The sequence below is a fragment of the Myxine glutinosa genome, chromosome 1, assembly GCF_964187855.1.
Source record: "Myxine glutinosa chromosome 1, kmMyxGlut1.1, whole genome shotgun sequence".
In the NCBI taxonomy this organism is placed as follows: domain Eukaryota; kingdom Metazoa; phylum Chordata; class Myxini; order Myxiniformes; family Myxinidae; genus Myxine; species Myxine glutinosa.
In genome coordinates, this window is record NC_136261.1 from 22029400 (window position 1) to 22051531 (window position 22132).

At 41.9% G+C, this 22132-nt stretch overlaps 1 protein-coding gene and 1 pseudogene across 5 annotated transcripts in view; one reads left to right on the forward strand and one right to left on the reverse strand.

Annotated features, from left to right (window-relative positions):
- The window catches only part of LOC137413445 (limbic system-associated membrane protein), a 323855-nt gene that overhangs the window by 241165 nt on the left and 60558 nt on the right, over positions 1–22132 (reverse strand). The gene's annotated exons all lie outside the window — the stretch shown is intronic.
- On the forward strand, positions 2107–4083 carry LOC144889702 (zinc finger BED domain-containing protein 5-like; annotated as a pseudogene).

Here is a 22132-nt window from a genome sequence, read left to right on the forward strand (position 1 = left end):
GTTCCATAAGAGAATGGAGTTGTTTAAAAAATTAGAAAATGAGCAAATATTCATAGGATCAATGAAGAATTTTGAATGTCGCGTGGTCCTTGGAGGGTAAGTAAGGACTCCCCCATTCACTTACATGTAAAAGGAGAAGGGGGTGTCGCGGTAATCGGGGGAAAAATGGGCAGTTTGGGAAAAAGTCCCATCTAAATACATGGGTGTCCTGGAAGCCCCATTATCTCCCTACTCACGTGATTGGATACGTTGAAAACAAACCACAAAAGGGCACGTGTTACAGCCGGAAATTATGGAATCGGTGTAGGTTATTTGATCATAACTCGCTTAATTCTTGTCTGATCTTTAAAATTTTAACATTCCGACAAGCTAGAAGTAATTCTCTTTCTAACAATATAAAGTTTAATGAAAAATAATACGAAATGTTTGTATAGCCACCCGCGGAACTACGTAACTTCCGGTTAGTGCACCCTTCGCGACAACAGTCACGTGATTGGATACGTTGAAAGCAAACCAAAAAAGGGCACGTGTTACAGCTTACTTCCGGTAGTCTCGCCCTCACCTATAGTGATGGGTAATAGTTATACATCAATGACTTTGACAAGTCAAGAATTGATGTTCAAATATAAATAGGTTTATCCATTCCAATACTTTCTTTAATCAAATGGAGAGCACAAAAGTTCTCTGTAAACACCTCTGCTCTTTGAAAACCGTGTCTATTAATTAATTTTGATGCTCGTTTCCAAGATGTAGCAAGTCTTATGTTTTGTTTATTTCTAAGATTTTCCATCGCCTTTCCAAATACAGCATTATTCACGAATTCATAAAAGTCTTTCTCAAAGTCAGTTTTTGCTTCAGTTCTCCTTTTTGTATTAAAATCAATATACTCCTTCAACCAATGACTTTGTTTAAACTGTAAAACTCTAGATGAATCTTCTTTATTCTCAGCCCCGCTGATAAACATTGCCTCAAGTTCCTTTGGTGTAAAACATAATTTCCTCCATCATATAATGTATTAAGTAATTTCTCTGTTGATTTACCTTTAGTATTAAATGATTGTTGATAATCACTTAACCATTCTTTTCTTGGACTCTCTTTATCAGGGGCATAAGGCAGATCATTATGTTTATTATGAAGTTCTTCAGGATATTTCAAATCAACTTCAAAATAATATCCAATTTTAGCTTTATCCAATTATTCTTGTGGAGAGATAATGATGTCCTGTAAAACCTTTTCATTATCTTTATCTTCAACCCACTTAAGTTTACCATAAGGTAGGGATTGAGACATTGCCCATCCATATAAATTATTAGCATCGTAATACATCAAATAAGAACTATCTTTTGTAGAATCATAATTAGGAAGATATTTGTTGTTAGCTTTAGCATATCTCATGGAACAGACTTGTGATATTCCCCCTCTCCTAGCCTTTTCTATCATCAATAACATATCTACATCACTGATTAAATCCAAATTCTGTTTTGTCATTTTCACCGCTCAGCCCAATGGGCTAAGGGGTATTGTTGTCACGGGCGTCGTCCAGGCGGGCGGACGTCCGTCAACTTTTGGTTTCCATCAATTTCAAGGAGAATGGCTTGTCCGATTAAATCCATTTTTGCAGTGTGTGTTGGGGTTGAGTAGAGGAAGGTTCCTTTCGAAAATGGGCGTGCTGCGATTTTCAATATGGCCGCCACGGCAGCCATCCGGGCTTCCGTCAACTTTTGATTTCTATCAATTTCGAGCAGAACGGTTTGTCCGATTAAATCCATGTTTGCAGTGTGTGTTGGGGTTGAGTAGAGGAAGGTACCTTTCGAAAATGGGCGCGCTGCGATTTTCAATATGGCCACCACGGCAGCCAAAGTGGTTTCCGTCAATTTCGAGCAGAACGGCTTGTCCGATTGAATCCATTTTTGCAGTGTGTGTTGGGGTTGAGTAGATGAAGGTTCATGGGCGTGCTGCGATTTTCAATATGGCCGCCACGGAAGCCATCTTGAAATTGGTTTCCGTCAATTTCGAGCAGAACGACGTGTCCGATTAAATCCATTTTTGCAATGTGTGTTGGTGTTGAGTAGAGAAAGGTTCATGGGTGTGAAATGGGTTAATGCAATGGTTCCCAACCTGTGGTACGCGAGGGCCTTCCAGGTGGTTCGCGAGCACTTTCGGGCTCAACCTTTAAAAAAAATGATTTGGCCTGATACATCTGGGAACCCTGACACACACTCGGCGCTGGCAGTTATCCCGCTGCCTCCATACTGTGAATGTGTACGTGTCTTAGCACTCGTCTGTGTTTCCCTTCACTTGTTATTATATTGTATCTTTATTTATTTTTTTATTTCTATATTTCTTTATTTATTTCTTGATTAATTATTTTATTCTTGACTAATTTTTTTTTTTTTTTCCACAGGATTTGACAACATGCCGAAGCGAAAGTATGACCCGACATACATAAAGTATGGTTTCATAGCAATCGAACGTGGAGGAGAAGCTCTTCCGCAGTGTGTGGTCTGCATGAAGTCCAGCGACTTGGCGAGAACGTGAAGCGGCAGCGCCTGGACAAGACTGGCCAGTTCTACCAGAAGGGGGCAGGGATTGTCAAAGCATCCCATGAAGTCGCTCTCCTGGTGGCCAAAAACATGAAGGCGCATACCATTGCAGAGTCTCTCGTCATGCCAGCGGCAAAGATCTTGGTCAGGCACGTGATTGGAGAGGAGGCGGTGGCGAAGTTGGACAGTGCGTCCCTCTCGAACAACACTGTACAGCGCCGTGTCGAGGAAATGTCAGGCGACATTGCTGACCAAGTGATTGCGGGAGTGAGAGCCTCAAAGTTTGGGTTTGCAATCCAACTCGATGAAGACGGACGTCACCAACTGCTGTCAACTACTTGTCTACGTTCGCTTCACACAGAATAATACTATGAAGACTGAGCTGCTGCTGAGCCAGGAGCTATCCAGTACAATGAAAGGAAAGGATGTTTTCAACGTTTTGGACAATTTCTTCAAGCAGAATGAACTGGATTGGGGAAAGTTGGTCGGATGCACGACAGATGGGGCTCCGTCTATGCTCGGTCGAAAGTCAGGGTTTCAAGCCCATATGAAAGCTGTGTCACCAAATGCCACCGGTGTCCATTGTTTCATACACAGATTCGCCCTTTCAACTAAGGTGCTCCCTCCGAATTTGTTATCATGCTTGAACCGAGTTATCAAAATCGTGAATTTCGTGAAAACATCCGCCCTGAATACTCGGCTGTTCAAACTGCTCTGTGAAGATCTCGGCTCCGACCACATCTGTCTCCTCTACCACACAGAGGTTCGCTGGCTCTCCCGGGGGAATACGACGAGGCGTCTCTTTGAACTGAGGGATGAACTCCTCGTATTCTTCACGGAGAAAGAACACGATTTTCAAAAAGATCTGGAGGACGAGGAGTTTATCTCAAGGTTGGCCTACCTGTCGGACATTTTTGGGGTCTTCAACCACTTAAACCTGTCGTTCCAAGGGCCCATCTGCACTGTCTCAGACTTCATCTCGAAGCTGGGAGCGTTTGTCAGGAAGTTGGACCTCTGGATCAAGAACGTGGAGAGCAAACGCTACGGAATGTTCGAACTCCTGACTACCCTTGAGAGCGAGCCTAATGATGAATTTTCCCAAGAAATCGTCCGTCACCTCTCACTGCTCAAGACTGAGTTGATGCATTACTTCCCAGACGTCACATGTTGTGCCTACATCGCCAATCCGTTTTCCGTTGATCCAGGCGATCTGCCTGTCGGGACCGGGGAACAAGAGGAGCTCATAGATGTCCAGGCTGACGAGACAGCAAAGACGAAGCACAAGGAATGCTCTCCTATGAACTTCTGGGTGAGCATGGCCTCCTCGTACCCGATACTAGCCCGTCACGCTGTTCCCCAGCTACTGCTTTTCCCCTCTACGTGGGAGTGCGAGCAGGGGTTCTCAGCCATGCTGACCATCAAGTCAAAGACCCGGAACCGTCTTGCTGCGCCCGGGCATGATTTCCGATGTGCTGTGAGCAAAGTTATGCCCCGCATCGACCAGCTGGTGGAGAAGAAACAGATGCAGCCCTCGCATTAAATTGTGTTCTTTGTTGACAGTTAGTTCATTTGTGTGTTCTACTTGTGAATAAATTGATATCTTATCGAATTGAGTTTTTCTGGAACCAGGTGGTACGCGGCGACGGTACGGGACCTCCAAGTGGTACTCGATCAGAAAAAGGTTGGGAACCACTGGGTTAATGGGTTCATGGGCGAAAATTTCATTACTTGCAGTTCCTACTCTGTATACAACTTCGCTTCAAATAACAAATTATCATCAATGCTTCCTTTCACCATGCATGGGCTGAGGGGTTACGCCCGCTTTGCAGTGCTATTTATTAACATAGCACTCCAAGCCAATCCTGGGGCAGTCTAATAGTGGGCGGGGTCTAATCCATAAGAATTTTTGTTGTGATAGAGATAGACGGTTCTAAAAGTTTCAAATACATCAGCCAATAGTAATACATCAGTTTTAAGATACAAATCATGATACTCTCCAAGGTTCTTTGTATTAAACTTTTCCCAAACATTTTGTGCTCGAGTATAATCTTTATCAAAAATATGTGTTTTATTGAACTTATTGTAGAAATTTTATTTTGGTGGGAGTTGTGTTTCTTTAAATCTCTCAAATGAATCCATATAATCATACGGATATATCCCCTTTTGTGATAAGAGTTCAATCTCCTCTTGATTTGTGAAATACTCTGAGTCTTGAAGACTCGGAAAGTTTTTAATATTTGATACCAAGTTAGATAATGAACTTGTCATAAATTTAAATGTGTCAAGATATCTACTATTAGTTATATCATATGTATATTTTTTTTTTTTTAATGTCAAATCCTGTTTTTATCAAAATTGTTTTTGTGAAAGATAGGTATTTCTGATCTGTGTTAGGAATTGCTGAAATGTCTCCAGATGTCTTTGAAAGTTCATTTCTAAATACATGTGTATCATAATGTGCGTTGTTGTGAAGAAAGACTGGAATGAAAGATGGGAGTTTAAAATTAAGATTACAACTTTGATGAGCTGGACCTCTATATTTACCTGTAAGATGACAATGATCTCTAACCTTTTCATCTTCATCTTCATCAATTTTCTCATCACAAATATGGCATATATTATTATCTCTAAACATAATTTTCTGTTCTTTGTTAGGCACATTGGTATATTGGGTTTTTTTCATTATCTTGGTTAATCGAACACAATCCCTTTCCATTCTAACTCCTCTGAAGCATCTTCTCCTCTATAAAGTTCTAACTTGTTGTATTTATCACCTACGGTTGATTTGATATAATAACAGAAACCACAAGGAGTATGTTATTGATATTTACTCGTGTATGATTTTTTTGACTTTGGAGAATCAGTATCTATCTTTTCAAGGATACTTTCAAAGTCAGCATATATCACGAATGGATGTTTCATAGTTTTGTTGAAATCTTTGAATGATACGTTTGAACCTACTTTAAGCATATTAATTACGACGGATTTATGTTCGCTACAGTATTTTGAATGTTGGTTTAATCTTTCTTCAGTATGAAAGAAGTTGAGACATCGCTTACAGTGATATGTTTTACATTTTCTATTGCCTACTTGTGAAGTGATTAATCTTGATAAATTTTTGATATGTAAGCATAATGTGAATTTTCTTCCAAATTATAATATAGAAGGTCAATTTGAGTTTCATCATTTTTATAATTATTAGAATGTTTCAAAATCTGAATTTTGTTTCTATCTGTTAATCCAAATACATGAACAAATAGATTTATTCATCTTTTCAAATTTAGGAATATCTTTTAATGATATTGGGAATTTTAAATCTTTAACATTTAGCATATTCTCATATTTCTTATAATGAGATGCTCTTTCTTGATTCTTATTTTGAGGATAAAGGTGGGTGAGAATAGACCATAGGAAACATTTGTTATCTTTGTTTTGAATACTAACAACCACCTTTTAAAGTTTTATATCCCTTGGTAAATCAATGGAAGAAGAAGCTTTAAGAGGGTCTGATTTTAGAATGTGTATATCTAGGAAAATTATTTTAGTAATAATATATCAACTACCTACAAGTGTATTATCTACATCCTGCTCCTGTTTTACAAGCTCACCATAAACACCTGATGATAAGAAATCTTGGAATTATGTGATAAAGTGAGGGGGTGTTTTCATATAGGGAGTTATTTTAATACCTTTAACATTACGCTCAAGATTTTGGGTCTCACTATCTGCCATGATCTTTCTTGGGAAAACCACATTTCCAAGCTGGCCTCCAAAGCCAGTCGCCGACTGGGCATCCTCCGTCGTGCGAAGTCCTTCCTCGGCACACCTGAGCTCCTCACCACATACAAGGCTTTCATCCGCAGCTCAATGGAATACTGTTCTCCCCTATGGGCCGGTGCTCCTGCCTCACACCTAGCTCGGCTTCACGCTGTTGAAACCAAAGCTTTCAGAATTATTGGAATCTCCCGCGATGAAGCTATCTCTGAGGGCCTTTCACTCACTCACCGCAGGCAGGTAGGTGGTCTTTCTGTCTTCTACCGACTCCTCTCCGGCCTTGCACCCCCAGCTCTCTCTGTGCTCTGTCCCCCAAATATTCCTACAGGTCGCACAAGATCTGCCAGCAACCCTCTGATGGTTAAACTGCCGAAATCTCGGCTCTCTGCTCACCTTCACTCTTTCATTCCTCTTTTCTCCCGCCTCTGGAACAAACTCCCTCACTCCCTTCAATCCCACTCCTCCCTCCAGGTCTTTAAAACAGCTGTTCACCACCATCTCTTATCTTCCCCCATCCAAAACCTTGATCTTTTCTACCCCCGCTAATTCACCCCAGATCCACCTTGTTTGAAATTCCAACTTCTTTCCTGGAAGTCCTGGCAGTGTCCATATGTTTTATACCTCTCCCACCGCCCCCTTCCCACGCCCCCCCCCCCCCCCCCCTCCCAAAGCCCTCGCCCTCTCTCAGATCTCTCCATGTCTCTCGGTCCCTGCTCTCAAATGTTGTGTTTGTGTCCTTCCCCCTCTCTCCCCATCTTGTCTACCGCTCCCTATGTTATATGTTTTATGTGTCGGTTTGTCTTTCTGTGTGATTAATGTTCGCTCTTTCACGAGCCTCGATCTTGTATACAAAAAAAAAATAAAAAATAAAAAAAAAAATCCTATTTTACCATACCCATTTTTACTCCCATATAAAACTTTAAAGGATTCATCTCATTCAACGTATCTTTTACAAATATTTAAATAGCAGGTTTAACCATCTCTATCGTCTCAGCTATTGATTTTGGTCCAGGAGTTCCAAACTCAAAAATTATTATCTTAATATGCCCCTTAAATGCTCCATCAGAGTGTTTAATGGAGTATCCAAGTAGCTTCTTATGTTTTTGTGATTAAAGATGTCTCGGAAAGCTCTTCTTCAAGACAACCTTAGAACAAACATCACCATGTTTTGTTTCTCGTTCAAGTGGGGATATCAGCTGAAAAAGCTTGAATGTGTGTTTGTTGGTTTGGAGGTGTTTTTTGAAATATTTATATTCACGTTTACAAATGTCGCAATATGTTGTATTCGTTTCTATTTACATAATAAAATTATTCTTTATACTAGAATCAATTTTTATTGATTCTGGCTCAGATTTTTATTTTTCAATTTTTTCAATTATATAATTGAAAATTATATAATTTCCACAACTTTTTTATTTTATTGCCAAATTGTTTTTTGCTGAAATTACTTTTTTTTTTCTCCATCTCCGTGATTGTTATCCATTTAATTAACATATTTTTCTCCCATTCCTCCTTAACCTTCCCCCATTCCTCCCTCACCCTTTTATCCCATTCCTCCCATTCCTCCCACTCTTCTTCCTCTTTCTTCCTTTTTCCTCCATCTCCTCCAGCTGAAAAAGCTTGAATGTGTGTTTGTTGGTTTGGAGGTGTTTATTGTAATATTTATATTCATGTTGACAAACATCACAATATGTTGTATTCATTTCTATTTACATAATAAAATTATTCTTTATACTAAAATCAATTTTATATATTTACATTACATATTCAATTTCACATTTTATACATTTTAATATTTCATATCTATTTTATATATTCTTGGCACAGATCCAAATTAGTATGGGATCCTTGGAGGAGACTGTTTAAGTATTAAAACCTTATTTTTCAATTTTTATTTTTAGCAATGTTTTGTTAGAATTTTTTTTTTAATATATAAAATGAATGATTTTTTACCTGTTTGGGAAAATAAGATAAAATTTAACAAGCATAAAAATCTCCCAAATTCATTAAGATGTCTAATAGTTGGTTCAAGTGGATGTGGGAAAACCTGTTTGCTTTTAAAGATGCTCCTTACCCCCAACTTTTTAAATAAGAAAATTTAATAATTTTCACAAAGTCAAGTTTTCAACCAGAGTATCAACTACTATGACAAGGTTTCAATGCGAGCCTTCAAAAACAATATATAATCGGTTTATTTAACCTTCAACATAAACGAAATGATTACAACATTGAAGATATAATACAACTATTTTGTGATACACAAAAATGTAAAAATAAATCAAAACCCATAACTTGTATTCTTAGTGATAATGCGGATTCACATAATACAGTGATACAGTGAACCTTCACCCCAAGATTTAGATAAATCAAAAAAGAACCTCGTTATCTTTGATTGTGTTAATGAGAGAAACCAATCGGTTATGGACAGCTACTATACAAGGGGCGGCATTCTTCTTGTCATTGTATTTATCTCAGTCAATCACACTTTCAACTCCCTCGTCGCTCAATAAGAAACAATGCCAATACTTTTATTTTATTCAAGCTAAATTCAATAGATATAAATAATTTTTGGAGAGATATTTGTTCGACATTATGTAGTAAAAAGGAATTTGAGGGGTATATGAAACATACGGCCGGAAAATATAAATATATTGTTGTTAAAGAAGATGAGATGCTAAACGATGATTTTTTTAAAAATAAATAAATGAATGCTAAAGTGCTGAACCCCGACATTGAAGGGCATTGAACGTTCATTAAACATTAAACGTTCATTAAACATTAAACGTTCATTAAAGGATTATGAAACGAAAAACATTACGAAATTACGTTCACACCGTCACGTCAAACACTACCGTGAACACATACATCGTCACAATGAGAACATCGTCACAATGAACGTTATGTGAATGTGAATGTTATGCGGGAGTCCAAACCTGAGAATACTGGAGACCAAAGCTGAAATTGGAAAAACTAAATAGCCTATTTCACTCCTGGAGATCCTAGGATTATCCACTCAAAATATTGTTTCGATCGGTTGAGCCTTTTGAGCCTTCTTTCAAGCAAGAAACTTTAAGGAACATCAACAATTAGTTTCAAAAGTTGTTAAGCAAGAGGAAGAGATAAAGAAGAAATGGAGACAAAAACTACCCTGGTGAAGAAGCCTTTGAAAGAAAACAAGATAAATTTTTAAAACCACTTTTAAAAACTCAACAAAAAATAATTTCTTCTACAGTTCCTGCGATAGAATATACTCCGAAAAAACTTCAAATGCTTGAAGATTTTAGTCAAGTGACAGAGCAAGAACTTGGAGAATTAGAACATGATGACGAAGGATTATTTTAACAACGAGAAAAGATAAATCAACCTCCTGATTACATTGTGAAGGCCATTTCAAACAACGAATATTCAGCGGATACAAAAACCAAAGCAGGTCTCATACCTACAGAAGAACCAGCAATGTTTCATCTTGTTAATGAAAAGGTATTGACACATAATGATGAATACTTCTCTATACATTGAAAGAGGGGAGAGTGAAGAAGTTGACGCATATTGTTTGCTTTTGGAAGAAACTGAATTGCAGATTAATACAAATAATGGTGTTTTGACTAATATCACATAGATTTTTTTTTCTCATAATAAATAAATGAGTAAAGTATCAACTGATGTATATGTTAATCAAATCAATGGTGATAAATTAACATGAATGAATGAATGAATGATCGTTTTAAGGCCATTTTCCCTGCTAGAGCGGGGGTTAGCCTTGCGGGCCCCATGACAATCATGGTTCCCTGTTTGAGGCAATGTTTTTATGGCCGGATGCCCTTCCTGACGCCAACCCTTGGTTGCCTCTTACGATGCGCAGGGATACGGTGTACCTATTCTAAACCGGGGTACACAACGGGATCATTCATCCCAGCAAGCTGGTACTCAATTTGCCGACCTCGGAAGGATGACTGGCTGAGTCAACCCCACTGGCGTTAATTCAGCGATCGACCGGGATTCGAACCCAGGATCCTCGGATCCTAAACTGGCACCCTAACCGCTAAGCCAACACCAGGGATCATGATAAATGATATGATAAATGATAATGATCATGATCATGAATGGTGATAAATTAACATCTTGTATTCAAAATCAAATGCATTGTATGATTAACGTTAAAACAATTCAGAGAAAAGGAGATATAAGAATTGATGTTTTGCTCACAAGAGAGCAGGTGAAAACCATGAATGATGCTGGTTCACTTACTTTTAAAATATCAAAACCTATGTTGAAGAAATATTCAATAAAGGAGACAAGAGGAGGATTTCTTCAATTTCTAATTCCTTTATTTGCTGGTTTAAGTGCGGTGGGAGCTTTGATGGGTGGTATTTCAGCTGCCATAAAAACTGCTAACGAAAGGAAGACACAACTAAAAGCTCAAAAAGAATTGGAAAGACATAATAAGGAGTTGGAGAAACAAATTAGTGGAAGTGATGTAATTGTAGATTTTGCTGAAAAGCTTGAAAGCCTATCTGATAAAGCGAGATTGTTAGTTGGAGACATGCTTTCTTCGATCGCACAGGTAGGTGTAAAAACTTACTAAAAGCGGGTAATGGATTATATCTTTCTTATAAATAAATGGATAAATGGTTTAAACAATTTGGAAAGAATACAACATCAAATATAGAACTTGCCAAATATTGTAAAAATCTAAACATTGATAATGTAATTATTTGTATGAGAGATGAATTAACAAAGCTGTCTAAAAATACAAAGAATATTATTATGAATTTAGAAGATAATAATGGGAATGGGTCTCGGGTTTGTATTCATAATAGTCGGGAAAATTTTTATTTCGATAGTTATGGCCTTCCACCGCCTCTTGAAGTAATTACCTTCTTACAGAATGGTGTTTATCAAACATTTTAAGTCCAAGACATTAATTCCAAATGTTGTGGTGAATTATGTTTATATGTATTATTTCAACTCAACAATAATGTAAATTTTTACGATATTATTTTACATCACATTAAAAAAACTAGGAACAGTACCCGCACTATGGGCAGGACTTCAATTGGGAAGCCCAAATGAAAAGGCAAAATATCAGAAATTGAAGGTTTTTTTTATTTTAAACGATTCATATAAACATCCATTGAATCATATCACACGCAAATCATCAAAATCTAAACAGTATCTTTCGAATTTCAATAAAAGCCACATCACTGTTCATATCGGTAAATTTTATTCCATCGTGTTTCAAATCGTGATCGATACACTATGATCGTGATGATCGTGATCGTGAATCGTGATCGATAATCGTGTTCACAATCGCTATGTCGTATGTACTCCCGATACGTGTACCAAATTCCCAAATTCCCGATACGTGTAACTGTACCAAATCAACAGTTAAAATGATTTTGAGCCGATAGCTGTTACGGCCTTGGCAAGATCGATGGAGGCATCGATCTGTTAGCGTATTCACCGCCCAAATAGCTATGTGGAATTCTCTCATGCAGAGATTAAACGTTACGGCTGTTATGGCCTTGGCAAGATCGATGGAGACAGCGTCTATTATACTTTTAATGAAGGACACTGTCTCAAGCCCCAGTCCCCATCACAGATGGGGCTCAGCGGTTTACCCGAGCCTGACGGAGAAGGGCAAGGTACACGCTGGCCCGTCCAGTGTAGCGCGCGTGTGGCCCCCGACATTGAAGGGAATTAAACGTTCATTAAACATTAAACGTTCATTAAACATTAAACGTTCATTAAAGGATTATGAAACGAAAAACATTATGAAATTATGTTCACACCGTCATGTCAAACACTACCGTGAACACATACATCGTCACAATGAGAACATCGTCACAATGAACGTTATGTGAATGTGAATGTTATGCGGGAGTCCAAACCTGAGAATACTGGAGACCAAAGCTGAAATTGGAAAAACTAAATAGCCTATTTCACTCCTGGAGATCCTAGGATTATCCACCCAAAATATCGTTTCGATCGGTTGAGCCTTTTTTGCGGTACCTTCGAACAGACAGACGGACATTTGGTGAATTATCGTAAGATGACTTTTGTTGGAAAAGATGGTTCTATCTTTGGATTATCCTGAGAGTTGGATATTGATTTTTCAAATTATTATACAAAGGCACAGGCTGAGTGACAAAAATATAATATAACAAAAAATATTAATATGAAGAATAATTATAAATTAATCAATTATCCAAGCCCTACAGATGACAATGACTTAGTTAGATTCAGTGATTTAACAAAATATTCTACAGCACTATTTAACCCTTTGAGTACGGGATTTTTTTTAAATAAAATTAATCTTTGCACAGATTAATTTAGCATTATGGGAATGCAACCACGTACTGATGATCTATTTATAGGTATAGTCGATGAGTGTCGTAACATCATCCGTACACAAAACGTTTTCATGGGTTGCGGCACTGGACGTCATCCGTACTCAAAGGGTTAACAAACAAGTAGAATTTACAGCCACAACAATTGGTTTTCCAGACCATACACCTTTCCTCATTAAATTTAACTGTCTGCTTACAATTGAATTTTATAAAGAAAGACATATAGTTAATATGCGAATTGATAAATGAGGGTATGATATTGATACGGCTTTGAGATTTGTATATATATAACATCATTAAAGGTTAAAGGTTTGCCCCCCATAGTTAGTCCACAAGCAACACGTAGGCCCACTTACAGTATTAGTCATGTCATAGTATGTGTAAGAGTAGGCCATTTCCCTCGTGATATCTGCGTTGTGTAAAGAAATGAGCTGAAGTCCTTTTCATTTTGCGGCCACCCTTTAATACCACCGATGGGCAAACTCGATCCCGCGCCCCATTTTGGCTGATCCCTCCGTGTGTTGCGCTTTGGCTGCCAACAGCGTTAGCTGCCCTTTGTTCGCTCGAATTAGCCAAGTGACACGAGGTAGGCCTGAAAAGAGGGAGGAGCACGGGGTTGGGGTGTGGCAGAGTCGAGGAGCACGTCAGAGGCGGTGACGGTAAGGGCCATCAGCCAACCAGGGCTCTGTGGGCATGGCGTGATAGGGCGTGGTAAGGGCGTGTCTAGCAAGTTCCAGAGAGTTCGCTGGGCAGGGCTATATAAGCCTTCACACAAAGCCCTTGAACAGGACTGACCTGGAGAGATGAGAAGGGATCCGCAGTGTTGAATTGAGTTGAGAAAGGAGAGGAATCGTTACCAGGACTCGGAGAACTCGCATGAAAGGACTTGCACGAGAGAGAGAGCCCTTGATTGAAAAGCGCATTGTTAGCGCCTATTCGCTTATTACGTACGCGGCCGCAGCCGCCAGTGTAACCGCCAGAGCCCAGCCCTACCGTTCGCCCCGTGTTATCCCGTGCTTGCCAACGACACGTGGAGAGCTCCTGCCATCTCGACTGTTTCATCTACTTCGCGGTGCGAGCTGGGGACCGGAGAAAGAGCTGCCCAGACGCCATCCCTGGACATACTGACCTGTTCATCTGCAACCCCGTGTGTGTGTCTGAGTGTGAACGGGCCCGTTTGTCCAGGGAATAAGTATAAGACTGCTTAAGGCCTGCACTGTGTCTTCTTCTGCTGATCATTGTACATCGTGTAAATAAATCTTATTCCTTTTCTTTCAAATTCGACCGTTTCTGTGATTTCCATCATTGGGTAAGCGTGGCACGATTAAGAACTGCTTGGATCGGGGTCTAGTCATTCATAATGGCTCGGGTCACGGGTTCGCTACCGCTCGGTGTATCCACCAACACCCGTGATTCGGGCGGGGCTTATTTCCTCGTTTCTGGGCAGCGTGAGTAATTAGGTATTAGTGATTAGTCCTACGACCCTACTTCGTGCTGTCCGGGAAGGACGTCATAGGTCCCGGGTCCCGTCAGCTAGTCAAAGACAAGGGGACTAATCCCCCCTTGGTAAGGGGAAAAGGCTGGCGCTGAGATCCGCAACAATATGTTTGATTTAGGGTATAATTGGTCTTTTTCAATAAACTTAGAAGACCTACATGATTTTAATCGGTCTAGTAAAGAAGACTATTACCCGCATGGTGGGTATAATGAGATATGTGGAAGCACAATTTGCAAACAACAAATACATGATTTAAAGACTAAAAAATATATGATAGCAAAGCAATGGTTTGCATGTAAAAGAAGGAAGAAAAATCAGAGAAATATACAAAGTCATGGAATACAAACCGATTTGGTAGTAGGAAGATGGGGCAGCATTACCTGTCATATTATTAATCTCATGTATATTTCAGAAACATAAACATTTTAATATAAAATGGCAGGAAAAAGGCTTCAAGAGAATTATAATTTTTGCATTCAGGGATACTTACAAGAAAAGGGGGCAAATTATTTATTCCTTATGAATTAGAACATAGACATGGAAATTTTGTAATTAAGGACTAGCCCTATACAGATATTGCTAAACCCACAAATAGAGACTTGATTAAAATATTAAATAAAAATCAACTTCTCAAAGTTATGAAATATAAAACTATTTTAGAAATTGTCAACAAATCCTATTGGTATCCTATTATGAGAAAAATAATTATAGATACAAGAATAGCTCAAAATCCAGATGAATATATGTATAATATTATATGGGGAGATGCTTTAAGGGTAGCAAGGGATGAGGAAGAGAGTGAGCAAAAGGAGGAGGAAAAGGAGAAGGAAGAAAGGGAGAGGGAGATGGAGAAAAAGGAGAATGAGGAAAGGGAAAAAAGAGAGAGGGAGGAAAGGGAGAAAAAGGAGAATGAGGAAAGGGAAAAAAGAGAGAGGGAGGAAAGGGAGAGGGTGGAAAGGGTGATAAGAGTGAGGGAGGCAAGGATGAAAAGAGCAAGGGAGGCAGGGAAGTGCGAGGGAGGAAAGGGAGGAAAGAGAGAGGGAGGAAAAATATAAAAATATGACCAACGATGAGGTTGCTAAAAGATTTTTATTTTTTATTTTTTTATTTTTTTTGTATACTGAATCGAGGCTCGTGAAAGAGCTGACAACCGCGAGGGAAAGACAGCACAGGGGGACCACGAGGGAAAGACAGCACAGGGGGACCGCGAGGGAAAGACAGCACAATGGGACCACGAGGGAAAGACAGCACAGGGGGACCACGAGGGAAAGACAGCACAGGGGGACCACGAGGGAAAGACAGCACAGGGGGACCATGAGGGAAAGACAGCACAGGGTGACCACGAGGGAAAGACAGCACAGGGGGACCACGAGGGAAAGACAGCACAGGGGGACCACGAGGGAAAGACAGCACAGGGGGACCACGAGGGAAAGACAGCACAGGGGGACCATGAGGGAAAGATAGCACAGGGGGACCATGAGGGAAAGACAGTACAGGGGGACCGCGAGGGAAAGACAGCACAGGGGGACCACAACGGAAAGACAGTACAGGGGGACCAGAGGGAAAGACAGCACAGGGGGACCACGAGGGAAAGACAGCACAGGGGGACCGCGAGGGAAAGACAGCACAGGGGGACCACGAGGGAAAGACAGTGCAGGGGGACCGTGACGGAAAGACAGCACAGGGGGACCACGAGGGAAAGACAGCACAGGGGGACCACGAGGGAAAGACAGCACAGGGGGACCACGAGGGAAAGACAGCACAGGGGGACCGTGAGGGAAAGACAGTGCAGGGGGACCGCGAGGGGAAGACAGCACAGGGGGACCACTAGGGAAAGACAGTACAGGGGGACCACTAGGGAAAGACAGCACAGGGGGACCGCGAGGGAAAGACAATACAGGGGGACCGCGAGGGAAAGACAATACAGGGGGACCACGAGGGAAAGACAGTACAGGGGGACCACGAGGGAAAGACAGTACAGGGGGGCCACGAGGGAAAGACAGGACAGGGGGACCACGAGGGAAAGACAGCACAGGGGGACCGCGAGGGAAAGATAGCACAGGGGGACCGTGAGGGAAAGACAGCACAGGGGGACCACGAGGGAAAGACAGTACAGGGGGACCACGAGGGAAAGACAGCACAGGGGGACCGCGAGGGAAAGACAATACAGGGGGACCGTGAGGGAAAGACAATACAGGGGGACCACGAGGGAAAGTCAGTACAGGGGGACCACGAGGGAAAGACAGTACAGGGGGACCACGAGGGAAAGACAGCACAGGGGGACCGCGAGGGAAAGACAGTACAGGGGACCACGAGGGAAAGACAGCACAGGGGGACCGCGAGGGAAAGACAGGACAGGGGGACCATGAGGGAAAGACAGCACAGGGGACAGGGGGACCGCGATTGCAGGCATTACAGAAAATAACTCGACAATGCACTGTGGAGGAATATAAAGAATATAACAGTCTACTTAAAAGATTCTGCGGGTGGACCATTGGAAGTTAAACTTATCCCATTATAGCCCTGCACAGTTGTTCATTGTTGCATGCATGGCAGAGGCTTGAAGGAAGATGGGGCGGCATTACCTGTCATATTATTAATCTTATGTATATTTCAGAAACATAAACATTTCATATTAAAATGGCAGGAAAAAGGCTTCAAGAGAATTAAATTTTTTAATTCAAAGATACTTACAAGAAAAGGGGGCAAAATTTTTAATTCCTTATGAATTAGAACATAGACACGGAAATTTTGTAATTAAGGACTGGCCCGATACAGATATTGCTAAACCCACAAATAGAGACTTGATTAAAATATTAAATAAAAATCAACTTTCTCAAAGTTATGAAAAATAAAACTCTTTTTGAAATTGTCAACAAATCCTATTGGTATCCTATTATGGGAAAATAATTATAGATACAAGAATAGCTCAAAATCCAGATGAATATATGTATAATATTCTATGAGGGGATGCTTTAAGGGTAGCAAGGGATGAGAAAGAGAGTGAGAAAAAGGAGGAGTAAAAGGAGAAGTAAGAGAGGGAGAAAAGAGAGAATGAGGAAAGGGAGAAAGAAGAGAGTGAGAAAAAGGAGAAGGAGGAAAGGGTGAAAAAGGAGAAGGAGGAAAGGGTGAAAAAGGAGAAGGAGGCAAGGGAGGTAAGAGCGATTTATGACAGAATGATGGAGAAAGGGTATATGGAAGGCGCGGTAATGTTTAGGAGGGAAATGGAGAAAAGAGCGATTCATGAAAGAATACTGAAATTCCGGGAAATAACTTGGGCTCAACACACTGCAGAGGAGAATGAAGAATATGCCAGGTTACGGAGAAGATATGTCAGGCTATCGACTCCCTGACAAAACACTTCAGTATATAATTGATAATTGGGAAAATTGAAAATTGGGGAAATTATATAATTTTAAATTATATAATTGAAAAAATTGAAAATTAGATTTTAAAAAATTGAAAATTGAAAAATTGAAAATTGGAAATTAAATAAAAAATAATAAATATAAAATTGAAAAATAAAAAAATTGGAAATTAAATAAAAAAACATTTGGAAAATTGGGAAAATTGAAAAAATTGAAAAATGAACCATGTTGAACCATAGTGGACTATGTTGAACCATATTGAACCATGTTGGGGCAGAGTGAGCTGGAACCCCCATTTCCATACTACTCACGGCAACTTAGGAAATACTCCCCATCTGAGGATCCCTGGCTAAGCTGCAAGGTGCTGTCGAAGGAGATCTCAACTTGGACAGGAAATTGACAATGGTGCCAGCACACGATAGCATTTTACCAAAAGGAACTGTGAGACCATTTTCGGCCAAAAGAAAAAGCAGACAAATGTGATATTTGACTTAATGTCTCCATAACGAAGCGTAATCTACAGAGCTGGATAATGCTCTGACGGTGGAGCTTATTAGCAACGTCTTTGAGTGAGCTTCCATCCTTTCAAGAAGTGAACTAAGATTAAAGAACTCTCGAAGGTCCTAAATCAGTTATCCTGCCATTGCACTCAACACCAAAAGGTCCTAAATCAGTTATCCTGCCATTGCACTCAACACCAAAAGTTCGTTATTTCGTTATTTTATTGTGCATGTGTTGCAGTGTGTTTTCTAGTTGGTGTTGATTTGCAATTCATGCAAACTTTTGTATAATTAATCGTTTTCTGTTCCCACCGTGTGTGCGGCCTGGTTTCTATCGGCTTCCCTCCCCCCATCGGTGTTTTGTGAATTTAAGTTCTTTCATTCGCTGTATTGCTTATTTCTTAGATTTTCTCTTCTCCCCATAACTTCCCCGAACATCGACCACTTGTCTAACGTTTTAAATACCGTCTGGCAAATACCGTAATTAATCGTGTTCTGCTCCTCGTGTGCGGCCTTGTACCCTCGTCGGTGTTTGTTAACTTAAGTCCCCTACTTCGTGTTTAGCTTGGCTCTTAGATTTTTCCCTTCTACCCCGAACATAATACTCTTTGTCTAACGTTTTTAATCCCCCCCCCCCCCCCCAAAGAAAACAAACAAAAAAAACATTTATTTTCCTTTCTCCACGTGTGCTGTTGTCTCATCCTGTACTTCTGTCCAGGTGTGCTGTTCGCCCCGCTCCCATTATCTCCTTGCCATCCACCTTTTGCCCTGTTCATGTGACTCATGGTGGTCCCTCTCGGCCCTCCCCCCCCCCCCCCCCCGTTGTTATTTTGTGCATATAAGATTGTTCACGGTTCTGTTTAAATATTATTTAAATATGTTTAAACTTTCCCCTTCAGTTTTATTCAGCCCCCACCCCCCTTGCCTCTACACTCTTAAACTCCCCCCTTGCCCATCCACTCCTAAAGTCCCCCCTTGCCCCTCCACTCCTAAACTCCCCCCTTGCCCTTCCCCTCCTAAACTCCCCCCTTGCCTCTCCCCTCCAAATCCCCCCCCCCCTTGCCCTTCCCCTCCTAAACTCCCCCCTTGCCTCTCCCCTCCAAATCCCCCCCCTTGCCCCGACACTCCTAAACTCCCCCCCTTGCCCCTCCACTCCTAAACTCCCCCCTTTCCCCTCCCCTCCTAAACTCCCCCTCACTCCTCCCCTTCAAAACTCCCCCCCAACCCCTCCCATTCAAATCTCCCCACATACCATTCCTCTCCAATTCTTCAAATCTCCCCACATACCATTCGTCTCCAATTCTCACTCCTCCTCAAAGCTGCCTCCTCCCCACTTCATCTCCCTTCTATCTCATACCTCCACCTCCCCCAACCTTCTACTTTCCTCTTCCCCTCCCCCCCTCCCCTCAAACAACCCCTCACTGTGCCTCATCCCTTCACCATCAAACCTTTCATTCTCCTCATCCTTCCCTTTCTTGTAACTCTTCTGTAATCTCTGACACATTATCAACTGCTCTCCCTACCTCCCCCTCTCATCCTTCATCTTACCCTACCCCTCCCCTCCCCTGTCCTGTACCCAATGCTCCCCCTCTATCTTCATTAACGGTATGGACCTCAAACATCCGGGGCCTTCGCTCAAACCTGACTGATCTCTCCATACAGGTTGCTTCTGACAATCCGGACTTGATCTGCTTAACAGAAACTTTCTTCCTTCAAGATGTCTCTGATTCCTTAATATCTCTTCCTGGTTACTCCCTCCTCCGGTATGATAGACGCGAGCCTCGTCCTGGTGGTGGGGTGGCTATCTTTATCAAAAACTCTCTTTCTCACTCTCCTTGCACTGCCCTCTCTCCACCTCACCCCCAGGAGAACCCCTGGCTACGGCTTCCTCTCCGCTCCCACCTTTTGTTCATATGTGTTCTGTACCGTCACCCAAACAGTGATGACTCCATTTACATTTCACTGTCTGACAACATGGACCAACTTCCATCCACTCATCCCAACTCTCTCTTCCTCATATGCGGTGACTTCAACTGTCATCATGCCAGCTGGCTGGGTGTGGGTTCATCTCTCACCAGCCATGGCACCTAGGCAAAGGACTTCTGCGACTCACTGGGATTGAAATAATCTGTCAATTTCCCGACCCGGATCTCAGCCCAATGGTGTATCTTCTCTTCGAGACTTGGTTATGACAAACTTCCCTGCTAATGTCTGCTGCTCTTCTTCTGCCACAATCGGTTCTTCTGATCATGTGCTTGTTAAAGTGGACATCTCTCTGGCCATTCTCAGAGAGCCCCCTCAGCGTCGACGAATCTGGCATTTCACTCAGGCCGACTGGCACGGTCTTCAAGCAGCCATCAATCATCTGGACTGGTCTCCCCTCTCCACTGCCTCTGACATCAATTCTTCCTGGGAATTCTTCCAAAGTAAACTGCTCTCTCTCATGCACAGATTTATCCCATCTCGTCTTCAGTTGTCTTACCCTTCCTCTTGTCCATGGTACACTGAATCTTGTGGCGAGGCAGTTGCCCTGAAACAACTTGCCTTTGCCTCTTGGAAGGCTAATCCAACTGAAGGCAATCTCAGTTCCTTCCACCAAGCTCGGAACAAGTGTGTGTCTACCCTCAGGAGTGCCAGGATGCACTATCTCTCCACACTCAAGAATGAACTCTCAAACCTGTCTCCATCCTCCAAATCCTGGTGGCGTCTGGTCAAATCCGTTTCTGGTGTTTGTTCCTCCTCCATCCCCTCCCTTACCTCAAATGGCTACACAGTTGACACCGCACGTGACAAAGCCGAATGCCTCAACTCTGTGTTTGCCTCAAAATCTTGTGTCCCAAACCCATCTCTCTCTGTTCCCCCCTTACCCCGTCGAACCCAACTGCTCCTGGACACTGTGTCCTTCTCTCCTGACAAGATGGAGGAGTTTTTGTCAAACCTCGACTCTGATTCTGCAACTGGACCAGACGGCATCAGCCCACGGGTCCTAAAATCCTGCTCTGCTGCTCCATCTCACCCTCTCTCTGTTCTTTTCAACCTCTCTTTTGCTCAAGGTCATCTGCCAGCATCCTGGAAATCAGCAAACATTACCGCTTTACACAAAAAGGTGCAAAAACAGATCCTTGCAACTACAGACCAATCAGCCTGCTCCCAATTATCAGCAAAGTCATGGAATCCATCATTGCTTCGGATATCAAATCCTTCCTCTTCTCCAATGGCTTGATCTCCGATCATCAATTTGGATTCAGACCAGGTCATTCTACTCTGGACATGCTGCTTCTGCTGTCTCAACAATGGATGGAGGTCCTCAATGCCAAACAGGAAATCAGAGCTGTCTCCCTTGACATATCACGTGCCTTCGATATGGTCTGGCACACAGCTCAGCTCACCAAACTCTCCTCCTATGGTATCCATGGAAATCTCCATGCATGGCTTGCGGACGTCCTCTCTGGTCGTAGTCAACGTGTGGCCCTGAATGGATTTCTCTCATCTCCCCTTCCTGTTCAGGCTGGAGTTCCCCAAGGCAGTGTTCTGGGCCCTGTGCTTTTTCTGGTCTTTATCAATGATCTCTCCGACTCTCTGGAAAATCCTCTCTATCTCTTTGCTGAAGACTCCACTCTCTGCCGCTCCATTCCTCTTCCCTCACATCGGCAGTCTGCAGCCAGCTCCTCACTCTCTGAAGACCTGGACAAAATCACAGACTGGTCAAACAAGTGGAACATGTCTTTCAATCCTGACAAATCTCACACTCTTACTATGTCTCTCCGAAAAGATTGACTGGACAACCCTCCCATCTACTTTCTCATCAATCCTCTCCAAGAAGTTCTGTCGCTCAAGCTTTTGGGTCTCACTATCTGCCATGATCTTTCTTGGGAAAACCACATTTCCAAGCTGGCCTCCAAAGCAAGTCGCTGACTGGGCATCCTCCGTCGTGCGAAGTCCTTCCTTGGCACACCTGAGCTCCTCACCACATACAAGGCTTTCATCCGCAGCTCAATGGAATACTGTTCTCCCCTATGGGCTGGTGCTCCTGCCTCACACCTAGCTCGGCTTCACGCTGTTGAAACCAAACCTTTCAGAATCATTGGAATCTCCCGCG